This window comes from Notamacropus eugenii, chromosome 5 (assembly GCF_028372415.1).
Source record: "Notamacropus eugenii isolate mMacEug1 chromosome 5, mMacEug1.pri_v2, whole genome shotgun sequence".
Lineage (NCBI taxonomy): Eukaryota > Metazoa > Chordata > Mammalia > Diprotodontia > Macropodidae > Notamacropus > Notamacropus eugenii.
In genome coordinates, this window is record NC_092876.1 from 373,158,284 (window position 1) to 373,171,380 (window position 13,097).

Below are 13,097 nucleotides of genomic sequence, written 5' to 3' on the forward strand. Positions count from 1 at the left end.
TTACAGATGAAGAAACTGAGGCAGACAGCATTTAAGTGAGTTAATCAGGGTTACACAGCTAGTAAGTTTGTGAAGCCAGCTTTGAATTCAGGTCTTCCTAATTCTAGGCCCAACAATCTAGCCACTGAGCCACCTACCTGCCTCTAAATTATAGAACTTTGGAGGTGGGTGGGACAACGGACAGAGCACTAGCCATGGGGTCAGGAGGACCTGAGTTCAAATGTGGCCTTAGATACTTACTAGCTGTGTGATCCTGGGCAAGTCACTTAACCCTGATTGCCTATAAGAAATTAAAAGAAAATAAATTATACTATTTTCTTTAGAGAAATAGCATGACAGGGCAGATGCAATATTTCATTGTGGCATGTAGAAGACCTCTGATGACTTTGGGCAAATCATATGATTTGAATCCTTCGGGAATTCTTTAAGATTCTAAGTTAGGAATGAGTTGCTGATTTACGTTAGTAGAAGGAGTATCCAGATCAACAGTTCTCTACACCAGTGAAATCAAAGGTCTGGATGAAACATTTTTCCTTTAGCAAAAACTAAAATATTAAAACATAGCTAAATGTAGAACTGTGAAATAAAATTTGCTTACATAAAGGGCTTCTCATATTGACTTCCCTGGTTCCTAACTATTTTTATCCCCATATTAATTATGTTAAATTAATTCTCACTTCCTTATCTAACCTAAGACTTTACTAGGAGTGCCCTGGGAATCCTGGAACAGGTGTAAGCCTCAGTGTTAATATCCAAGCCACTGGAGTTTAAATGTCATTTATCAGAAGCAAACCACAAGTGAGGAACAATAAAACTATGAAACACCCTTGTTTAAATGACATTTAGCTTAATTGAGAAATGAGAACCAGTTGTTTGGGATGCCATGTGAAGTTTGCTTTAGTATATTGTGGAGTAATTACTTCAAAAGAGAAAGGAAAATTTTTTTTGTGGCACAGCTAGTTGTCAGATACCCCACAAATGTGGAGAGCCCCTGGGCAAATAGTGATATTGTCAAGCTCATATGAGAAGAATAAAACATACATTGACTGGTGAAAGGAAGACTATAACATTCAATCTTTTTGTTTTTTTTGAAGGCAGTTGGAGTTAAGTGACTTGCCCATGGTCACACAGCTGGCAAGTGTCTGAGCCCAGATTTGGATTCAGGTCCTCCTAACTCCAGGGCTAGTGCTCTATCCATTGTGCCATCTAGCTGCTCCTATAACACTAAATCTCAACCTGTCTCTTATGAAGGGAAAACCTGGAAATTGGTTACATAAAGCTTTAGAGTTTGAAAGACTACTGTCAACTGCTTGACTTTAAAAAAAACACAAGGAGAAACCTTTTCAGCTCCAAATTCTGTTTTTGAAGTAATGTTTTCTAGTAAAGCACAATACTCCTTTATGATATTCCTAACTTAATGAGAATATAGCTTAAAGTCCTCTAATTTTCCTTAATAGTCTATTATAGGACTGTTTGACATTGAAATAATGCATCCAAAAAAAATCTGTCTTAAGTTAAATGCTTTATTTAACAAATGCATTAATAAAAGCATAGTATTGAACATAACAGATATGATAGTAGAGATTTAGCAGAATAGTTAGACAACTGGAAACCTGATGAAGGGAAGATGTTGAAGAAGCTAGGGTGTTTAGCCTGGAGAAGAGAAGATGTGTGTGTGTGTGTGTGTGTGTGTGTGTGTGTGTGTGTGTGTGTGCATGTATACTTATATGATAATTTTGTTTAGATATTTGAAGGGCTACCACATGGAAGAGGGATGAGAATTATTTTGTCTTGCCCCAGAAGGAAGAATTAGAAGTAATGCGTGACAATAAGTTTGGTACCCCTAACCATTTTAATAAGCATTTATTCAGTCCTTTGTGGTTTGATGGGCATCAGTGATTATATTAGTGAATTAAGCAAAATAGAATTGAGTTAAGATAATTATGTTTGTTAATACTGCTCGGATAAGAGTTATGATTGATTGATTAATTCATCATGTATTGATGATTATGTTAATTGTATTTGATTTATCAGATTCATTTATAGTGATAGCTAAGAATTTAATAAGAATGTAATTATTGCACTAATACTGCCTTTCCTCCCCCAACCATTTGATTTGTAAATAAGGATCATTTGCCTCTCCACCCTTAAGAATAATTTCCACCCATTTCCTAATAACCTTTGCTTCAAAACCACCACTTTCTTGGACCCTAAGATATTATTGGTCAAACACTAGTGTTTGGTGGCCTTTGGAAGGCCTAAGACTTTGATGACAGGGTCTTATGACCTGTGTAAGGCCTTGAGAAGTTGTTGACAGGGTCTTATAACCTTTGGAAAGCTCCTGCTGAGATGGCTTACTGTTGATAGTCTTTGACTGATGATCTGTAGTTAATGACCTGTGAAAGGACTGTTGATAAAGTGGTTATGATTGATGGACACCACTTGTAGCCAACCATAAGATTTCGCTGCTTCTGGAGCTGTACTACCTCATTCTGTTTTTGGTACTCCCTCAATGACTATAAAAGCAATTTTTCCTCAAGCAGAGGGGTCCCTGACCATGAGAAAAAGTCTTGGACTCAATTAAATAGATATCACTTGTATCTCTAATAAATTAAATATGCTCAGAGCTCTGTCTCAGTGACATTTGTTACAAATTGGAATTTTATGGCCCACAAATTATTGGAAGTTTCAGGGAGGCAGATTTTGGTTCAATATAAGGAAAGATTTCCCAACAATTGGAAAGTCAAAATGGATAACATGTAATGGATAACCTTGGGAGGTAATGGGCTTTATAATCATTTATTATCATTATTTCTGATCTTCAAGAGGAAGCAAAGTAACCACTGGATTGGAATATGGAATGTGAAGGGGTGGATTCATGTTAAAAGGTGGCCTAGATGATTTCTGAGTTATCTTCAAATTTTGAACTTGGTTGTTTCTATCATCTATGAATTAATTCAAATCATTCTTGAACTGGGTTTTCCACATTTATGTCTTTTGGTTTAATAGGCTTAATAAATGCTTGTTGATTTGATACTCTTTTTTTATTCAGTTGTGAGCTCATTACTTTGTCCAGAAGTTCTTGTCTATAGCACTGTATTCCAGATGTAACCATACCAAAGTTCTAGTTAAGAATTGGATGATTTCTCATTTATTTACAATGCTGTTCCTAAAGAGGCCTTTTGGTTGACTTTTTAGCTTAAAAGTTTGAAGTGTCCACCTATGGATCAGTCATGTCTGGAGTTGGTCTTCTTATCTCCTAATCCTCAAACTAGTAGTTTGGCTTGGCGAAGAAATATCTCTGGTTAGACTTCTTTCTGGTTCCAGGGATAAACTAGAAATGCAGAGATGATATAAATTGGAAAAAAAACAAACAAAAAGCTAGTGAGTTGCTTAAAATGTATTTACAGGTTATCTCAGGCCTATGGATCTCAAGTCAGGTCAAAATTCAAGTTCTATTTTTGCCCTTTTCTGGCTTTTCCCATCTCCTATTATATTTCCACTCGTGACTACTAGAAGCATGAATCAGCAGGGAGAATTGCATTTTAGGGACAAAAATATCTATATCCAATTTGATTCTAACAAATCAGATTTATTTATACTGGAATATCTTTTTTTTTTTTTTACTTTCTAATAGAACTTTATTTTTTTATTTTTTAATGTTTAACAATCACTGCCATACAATTGTGATTTTATCCCCCCCACCTACCCCCCACTCCCCCCCTCCCTCCCCACGACTGCATACAATTCTGTATAGATTCTACATATACTTTCCTATTGAGTATATTTTCACTATAGTCATGCTATGTAGTCAGACGAAGATAAATGAAAGAAATCGTATAACAAATCAGAACATGATACACAAACACATACACATACACGAACATGATCTGTTACATTATGTGAGTGACTTCCATATTTCTCTCTCTGAGTGTGGAAGGCATTTTGCCTTGAGAACCACCATTGGGATTTATTATTTTTTTTTTTTGTAAGAAGTTCTTGTGTTATTACAAAAATCTAGGTCTACCAGAAAAAACTCTCACACACTGTGGTCGTTGCTGTGCATAAAGTTCTCCTGGTTCTGCTCCTTTCACTCAGCATCAGGTCATATAAGTCCTTCCAGGCCTCTCTGAAGTCTTCTTGTTCATCATTTCTTATGGCACAATAGTACTCCATTACATTCATATACCATAATTTATTCAGCCATTCCCCAATTGATGGACATCCCCTTGACTTCCAGTTTTTGGCAACTACATAGAGTGCTTCTATAAATATTTTTCTACATGTGGGACCCTTTCCCATTTTTATGATCTCTTGGGGATATAGTCCTAGTAGCGATATTGCTGGGTCAAAGGGTATGCACATTTTTGTAGCCCTTTGGGCATAGTCTGGAATATGTTTTTAGCCATTCTAAAGCTATAAGAAAATGCAACATGTTTTCTTACTCTTTCTTAAGAAAAGGCTTGAAAATATTTAAAATGTTAACAAAATAGTAAAATGGAATTCTGCATAATCTTAAGTCTAGAGGTATTATTTTGTGCTGCTCTACAGTGTAGGTGAGCAGGATTATTTAGTCATTCTTACCCTTAACTTTATGTGGCTCAGGCTCTTCCCATTCCAGGCACTTCCTTGGTTCCTCCCCTTTGAGAGTGGTTTTCCACTTGAATTAAGCAGGGGAAAACAGGTTGAAAAATGGTAAAGGCTCCACTCCAATAACAGCTTAGCAAGTTGCAGCTCCTTCCCCCCACCTCAACATAGATTGCTGATTTATTCCCCTAGAGAGTGTGCTTGATAGAAGTCTTACTCATGAACAATTTTCTCCCTCTCTCCATCTACATTTCTCCTTCTCTTTGTCAATTCTTCCATATGTTTCCCTCCCTTCGTCCTTTTCTGCCTCTCTCTCTCTCTTTCATTATATAAGAGCTTATATGAGCTCTGAGACCCTAGCCAGGAACCATTCTGGCAAAACAACTTCACATCTGTCTCTCCAAGTTGTTCTTTTATGGTCCATTTCCACTTTATTTTACTAAAACTTTAGTTCTTTCCTTCCGTCCTGAACATTCTATGACTCTAGAAAGTTGAAGTTAAAGAAGAAATAAAGCACATCCAACAGATTGGAAAAGTTGGCCCCCTGAAAGAAGAAAATGTCAGATGTTAGAGAAGCTGTGGGGAAACAGTCATTTTGATGCATGGTTGATAGATCTAATGAATTTGTCCAGACATTCTGAAAAGCAATTTGGAACTATGTACAAAAACTACTAGTTAGTAAGTCACTAAGCATTTATTAAGCACCTACTATGTACAGACACTGTGCTAAACTCTGGGGATACAAAAAGAGGCAAAAATAGTCATTGCCTTAAGGAGCTCACAAATCTTAATGGACAGGGCAACAAGCAAACAAATATATACAATGTAGAGGAAAAATAGGAAATGATTAACAGGAGGAAGGCACTAAAATTAAGAGGATTTTAGAAAATCTTCCTGTACATACTCTTTGACCCCATAATTGTTGTTATTGTGTTTGTCCTTTATTCTCAAAGAGAACCATGACATCAAGATGATGACATGACTTGCAGTTGACTTTGTGAGTGAGGGAGGGCTGTGCAAGGTTACCAGCTTCACTTTCTTCTCCTGAGCCATCTGGCTCCAGTGGCCTGACATCAGGATGACTGGAGATGGCCCAGCATTCAATGTGAGACCCTGGCCCTTTCAGTCTAAGGTCCAAGGTCTTATCACATTCTCACTTTGAGTGAGATACACTCATTCAATGAATAGGCTTCTTTAAGTTACTTGAGGGATGGCCCCTTTAATCAAAAAAAAAATCAAACTGGGAGATGAAGACTCTCAGCGTTCCTGGGTAAAAGAGAAACAATTACTATTTAGTTATTACTTCTTCTAGGACTATACCCCAAAGAAATAAAAGAAATAGGAAAAAGTTCTATATATACAAAAATATTTATAAGTAGCTCTTTTTTTGCACTGGAGAAGACTTTAAATTAAGAGTGTTACCAACAATTGGGAAATGTCTAAACAAATTATATGAATTTAATGGAATACTATTACATTATAAGAAATGAAGAGACAGTTTCACAGAAACCTAGGAGAACCTTCTTGAATGGATGCAGAGTAAAGTGTAAAGAATCAGGAGAACAATTTATGTTATTGTTCAGTTGTGTCCAGTTCTTCACAATCCCATTTGGGGGTTTTCTTGGCAGAGATACTGGAGTGGTTTAACATTTCCTACTCCAGCTCATTTTACAGATGAAGAAACTGAATCAAACAGGGTTAAGTGACTTGTCCAGAGTCACATAGCTAGTAAGTGTCTGAGGCCAGATTTGAACCCAGAAAGAGCAGTCTTCCTGACTACAGGCCCAGCACTCTGTCCACTGTGCCTCCTAGCTGCCCATCAATATTATGAAAACAAACAACTTGAAAAATTTAATAGGTCTGATTCAATGCAATGACCCACCATGTTTCCAGAGATCAGTGATGAAGCATGCCACCCACCTCCTGACAGGTGATGGACTGATATTCAGAGTGAGACATATTTTTAGACATAGATAATGTGGGAATTAGTTTTGTTTGGACTATGCTTCTTTGTTATAAGAATTTCTTTAAAAATTTCTTATTTTCCTCACCCCTCATGGGGTAGGGCAGCAGGAAGTGGGAAAGTAAGGAGAAAAAAATTGCTTGATAATTGGGGAAAAAAGAAAAAAAAAAGAACCTTTTCCACAGAGATTTTCAGTGCACTGGTTAGCCACATTTATCATAATATCTGACTTGAAAGACAAAGTAAACAGAAAGAAAAACAAATTTTTATGAAATAGATAAATTTTAAGAGTAAAATAAATGCTCCCCTAGGAGGGGGAAAGAGGGAGAAAGGGACAAAGGGGAAAAATGGAGAAATCATTGCTTTGGGTCTTCAGTCATTCCAGGGAAGGATTCATTAACATAGCATCCACTTCAACAGTCTTGAGCATGATTCCCCCCCACATAGATTTGCTCTTGGAATCTGGTGCTCTGACTCCTTTTGTTCTCCAGTTACTGTACTCTTTAGTTTCCAGCTCCATTGATTTGGGAGTTAGCTGCTGCCCCTCTCTGGTTTTCACATGCTGTTCTGGTGCTGAAACTCTTTTTCCTCCTTCTACTGCCCATAGTTCTTCAGGATAGGAAGGGCTGGCTTGTCAGGTAAAGCCTTGATTTATCAGTCACACAGTTGAGGCAATTTCCTGGGGATAAAAGAGTGGACTGTGGGTGTGCTGGAGCCAGCTCTACCAGACTTAGGAGAATATGATTAAATGTTCAGTGTGAGCATTTACACCTCAGAAATAGGCAAAGCTATAAGTCAGGGCTTGATTTATTGTTTTATTTATTATCTAGACTTGAGAAATTGAAGGAACAATGTTAATAATGTAGATTAGGCTTTATTTTAGATTAAACTTTAAAGTGCATCATATACATTTTCCCCCCAGAGTTGTTAAACATTTACCAGCATACCCTTGCCTGTGTGATTTCTGATCAACACAGCAAGCATCTATTTTTACTATTCTAATGTTTTTTGGCAAATCCATGACAATGCTACATAAGTAAACCTGCCTTAAATTTTTTTTTTTAGAAGAATGTACCAGTGACCTGGGTTAGGAGAATCTGAATGTTAGATCTTTCCAAAGCCTTTTGCGATGGGAGATACTTTATTGTTTCTTTAACCTAAATCTCACTGAGTTATAGAATATTCTAGCTGGAAAGAACCTTAGAGACCTCAGAGTGCAACGCCCTCCTTGTACAGGTTAAGAAACTGAGGCCCAGAGAGGGGAAGTGATTTGTCTGATGGTGTCTGTGTCACATCTGTAGAAAAAACAAGCATATTCTGTTAGTGGTGGTTTTGACTTTCAGTCAGGCTAATATTCTTACTGACCCCACGCATATCATGTTTATTTCTACTTTGTGCCTTTGATTGTGATTTTTTTCTTCTTCCTACCTCTTCACCAATACTTTAATGTCTGCTGTACCTTGTGCACACATGACTTCAGGCCACCCATATTGTTCTTTTTTCTGTATTCCTGTATCATATTATCTGTATTGAGGTCATAAACTTGATTATAGGTCATATGATGACCTTTTTATCTTTCCTTCTAATCTTTCCTCTCTTCCAGGTGTCTCTGTTACTGCTGAGGGTACCACGATCCTTCTTGTTACCCAGGTTTGCAACGTTAGGAATCATTTGTGATTTATCATGATCACCCCACATAGCCAATCATTTGCCAGAGCATGTTGTGTCTGCATTTACAGCATCTCTCCTATACATTCTCTTCTTTCCACTCACATAGCTACCATCTTATTTCAGGCCCTCATCATCTCTTGTCTGAACAATTTTATTAGCCTTCTAGTAATCTCTTTGCTTCAGGTCTTTGTCCTTTACTCAGTTGCCAAAGAGATTTTTCTAGTGTGTGCATCATCCCATGTCACCTCCTACTCAACAAACTCCAGTGGCTCTCTATTGCCTCCACAATCAAATAGAAAATCCTTTGTTTGGCATTTAAACCTTCTCATAACCTGAACCTTTCCTATCTTTCCATCTTCTTAGATTTTATTTCCCTCCATATGCTCTGATCTACTTGCTGTTCCTTATATATGACACTTCCATCTTCCATCTCTGTGCCTGTTCTCCATACCTAGAAGTCTCTCCTTTCTTACCTCCACCTTTTAGAATTTTGGTTTACTTCAAGACTTAGCTTAGACTGTAGATGGAAAGTAACCATGGAGGAGAAGGATCTTACAGGTGCATATTAGAGCCTGGCCTGTTAGATCCTTCTCCTCCGTGGTTACTTTCCATCTACAGTAGAATCTCAGTTTATGAGTAAACTGGTTTATGTATGCTTTGCTGGATGAGGAAAAACTTTTCGCAAAATTTGTCTTGCAAGATGAACAAAAACTTACAGTATGAACATCGAAATTTTGTTGAAAAACATCACCCAATTAAGGCTGTAGCAATGAGAGCTACGGATATTTTTAATGATAATGCAATGTCACATTTCTGTGACATTCTGAAAAAATGTTAGTAACAAGCATCGTTAGATTCTTAGAAGCGAATGTAAAGAAAAAAATCAGTGAGTCAAAACATGAAAGTGATTCTAAAAAATGAAAACTAAGTGAAGACAGTAGTGTTAATCTTACTTTTAGTGAAAGTAGCATAAGAGAGAACACTCCCAACACTGCAATGTTCGGAGATTCTCCTTCCAAGCAATAATCCTTCCTCCGCCTCCTCCCTCATGCCAGCCATAACTTTTCTTAAAGGTAAAGTGCAGGTTAATTTATTTTATTTTTCGTTTATATTGTGTATTGCTATTGTATTTCAGGCACATTAGGAAAAAAAACTTACTTAAAATGATAAATAATTATTTTTATATGAATATTTTTGGGGATGTGTAAAGTCATTCGACTTTACATTATTTCCTTTGGGAAAATTCACTTTGCAATACAAACAAATCACATGACAAACAGAATCTTGGAATGAATTAAATTCATAAACCGAGGCTCTACTGTACTCTGAATCTATCTTATATACACCTATTTATTTACATGTTATCTTGCTCATTAGAATAAAAATGTCTTGAGTGCAGGGGCTGTTTTTACCTTTCTTTGTATCCTCAGCACTTAGTACTATGCCTGGCACACAGTATGCCTTAATAATTGCTTATTGATTGATTGATTGCTCTCACTGGTAGATTTCCTTTCCTTAATCAGAGTATAAGCCCCATGAAGGTAGGATCAGTTTTATTTTTGACTTAGATCCCTTAATAGTGCCTAGAAGTAGGTGCTTAATAAATAGAGAGAAGTTGAGGCACTATGGGAAGAAAAAGCACGCTAGAGTGGGATTGGTAGAACTGTGAATTGGCCCAACTATTGTGGAAAGCAACGTGGAACTAGTCTCATTTTTAACTAGTGATGAAAGACTTGCTTTTTGTTCTGATACTGGTTGAGCACCGTTGGTGCCAAGTCCAATGCAATTCTCCCACATTATGTCATTTTCATTAAAAAAAAAAAAAGCTTTTCAATTTTATTGATCATTTCTCTTGATATATTACCATCAATAGGCTTCAAAATAATGAATCTTTCCTGAAATAATTTTTAACAGCATAGTATACATATGTAATCAAATGAGCATCCCTAAGTACGTTTGCCATTTTGTGCAATTGCAATGCACACTAAAGAAGATTTAGTTTCTCAATTAATTGATGACAAAGGTATCTTCAAACATATGGGAAATTCTCCCTCCAACTACATACTCTATACATGTGATTATTCAGAGCTGTCATGTCCAGATGAGAAATATATGTACTCCTTCCTATTGCAACTGAAAAATCACCAGAAATCTATCATATCAAACTTTTTTCAAATACATTTAGCCCTTAACTTCTTTTTTGTTTATATTTTGGTTAGATTTGTCTAAGATTGAAAAAGGCACACTGAGGTCCCCAGTTATTATAGTTTTGCTGCCTATTTCCTCCTGTATTAAAATTAAAATTCAATTTTGCTTAAAGAACTTAAATGCTATTTAGTGTACGTTAAATATTCATGTTGTTTCATTGTCTGTGGTGCCTTTAAGTATAATGTATTTTTCTTATTTATCTCTTTTAATTGTATCTGTTCTTACCATTGCCTTGCCTAAGATCACAATTGTTATCTTTGCTTTTCTGGGTTTTCCAAAAGCATAATAAATTCTGCACCAGTCCATCAATTTAGCTTTCTGTGAGTATATTTTGATTCTGTTTCTTGTAATCAATATACAAGCAATGGTATGCTGAAGCTGAGTCATATTGTCTCTTGAAAGCCAATAGTTAGATTTTCAGGAAGTTCGTGAGTTGATTGCTAAGTACATCCAGTGTGCAGTTCAATCAGCTCATGCTTTCATCATGTTATTTGTTGTTTTAATAAAAGTGGTGTCAACCACAGTAGAGTGTTGTATTTTCAGTATGTTATTGTCTAAATGAGTTTGGGTTTAATAATGAATATTTGAAAGCAGATTTAATTATGTTTTGCTCCAGTAGAGCTAATATGTTTCTGGGAAGAAAGTCTAGAGTAGCTATGAAGTTGTTAGAAAATTTTCCTAAAATTGTCAGTTAGCAGTGTTTAACTCATTGGTTATAATTACCACTTGTTAATTCAGTATCTAAAATAAAACATATTAATCATTAAAAATATTTCCAGATGCAATTTATTCTCCTTGTTACTTAGTAAAAATCAAACTGAACAGCTAGAGAACTCGAAACTGAAATTATTAAAAGTAATTGGGTACTGGAACTGGGATGGGCAGCTTGTGATTTATGAACTGCTACTACTGTATGTCACATATATCCTAAATTATATATGCAATTTTTCCTTCTTATTCTGGTTGGGCAAAGATATTAACTAATATTAATTTCTTGCAAGACTTTGTTTTAATGACTGACATTCTTGAAGAATTTTCATTACTTTCAATTTCATTGCATTAGTCAACTAATATCCAGAAAGCACAAAAATTAATCAAATCACCTCTTGAAAGAAACCACTTTGGGAAATTTAAAGAAAGAGCTTTGGGAAATTTAAAGATTGGAATTTGAAGGCTTGAATCTTAAGTTGAAGATTTGATTAAGTCAGGTAAGTTTAAAGACATTCCACTTAATAAAAATAATATATTTCATGGTCTTCCTAGAAATATCTTACTAGAAAATAAAATTCAATACATAAACTTATGTCTTTTACCAGATAAAAACAACGATGAAAACATTTTAAATTATTTTGATTTATTAGAATCATCTACTTTGCCTTATAAAGAACAGACTTCACCATGGATAGCTGGAGAAAGAGTTGTGTCATATGAGTGAAATTTTAGAGCATGAGATTGATTTTAAAATGCTAGACTCAAACGATGTTCCAATCCTTGCAATATATGAAAAGCTAAAAGGATAGTTATCAATACTATAATCAATAGTGCTAAAGCTGAAAGGTTTTGATTTAATGAATATAATTTATATTATATAATAATTATGATCATCACATGATTGCATCATAATGTATTATATTATAATGAATATAATTTATATATATCCTCATAATTTATATGAGGATGAGAAAGAGTTTAATAGATGGCACAGCAGATTTAATGACAATAAATTTATTGAGAAAATAATGAGCAGTTGGGGATGCAGTTCTATTATTAGTCAAATAATGTTTGAATTGCAACTGTAGATTGGCTACTGATAGTTTGGCAGAATCAACAGAAACAATTGGCTATATGAGATTTGTAATAAAGGGTATTATGTATTTTATCATTATTTGTAAATTTTGTGCTGCACAACCATTATGTCAATAATATCTATAATAGACTTATGTTCACATGTGTATATAAGTATAACCACACACAATGTTTTCCCCCATGAAGTTTCTCTTGACTTTATTGTCAGCATTTTAAAGTTTCTTCTGTTCTCTGCTTTTCATCAGGGACTCTTGGAAATGTTCTATTCCACTAAAGGACCATATTTTCCATGTAGAATTTACTCAGTTTTGTAGGGCAAATTATATTTTGTTGTAAGCCTTCATCTTTTGCCTTTTAGCATATCATAACCCAAGATTTTCTCTCTTTTCTAGTAGTTTCATCATAGTCTGACATAGAGGCAGCTGGTGGCACAATGGATAGACCCTAGAGTCAGAAGATTGGACTTCAAATTTGCCTAAGATATTTACTAACTCTGTGACCCTTAACCTTTGTTTGCTTCAGTTTCTTTAACTGTAAAATGGGCGTGATAATAATAGTACCTACCTCGCCGGGTTGTTGTGAGAATCAAATGAGAAAATATTTATTATTACATTTAGGACAGCACAGATACTATATATTATAAAAATGTTTACTTCCTTCTTTTTCCCTAGTCTTGTGTGATAGTAATTGTGCCTAGTACTTGAATTCTTTCTTTTTGATTGATTTGCAGTATTTTTTCTTTGACTTAGCAGTGCTAGAATTTAATTATACAGTTACTGGATGTTTTCAGTTTGCGGTTTCTTTCAAGAGGTGATTAGTAGATTCTTTCTATTTTAATTTTGTCCTCTGGTTCTAATATATA

The 13,097-nt window shown here is 35.3% G+C and overlaps 1 pseudogene; it reads left to right on the top strand.

Moving 5' to 3' along the window:
- Positions 1-8,921: 8,921 nt before the first annotated feature.
- On the top strand, positions 8,922-11,949 carry LOC140507963 (E3 SUMO-protein ligase KIAA1586-like; annotated as a pseudogene).
- The last annotated feature ends 1,148 nt before the right edge of the window (positions 11,950-13,097 follow it).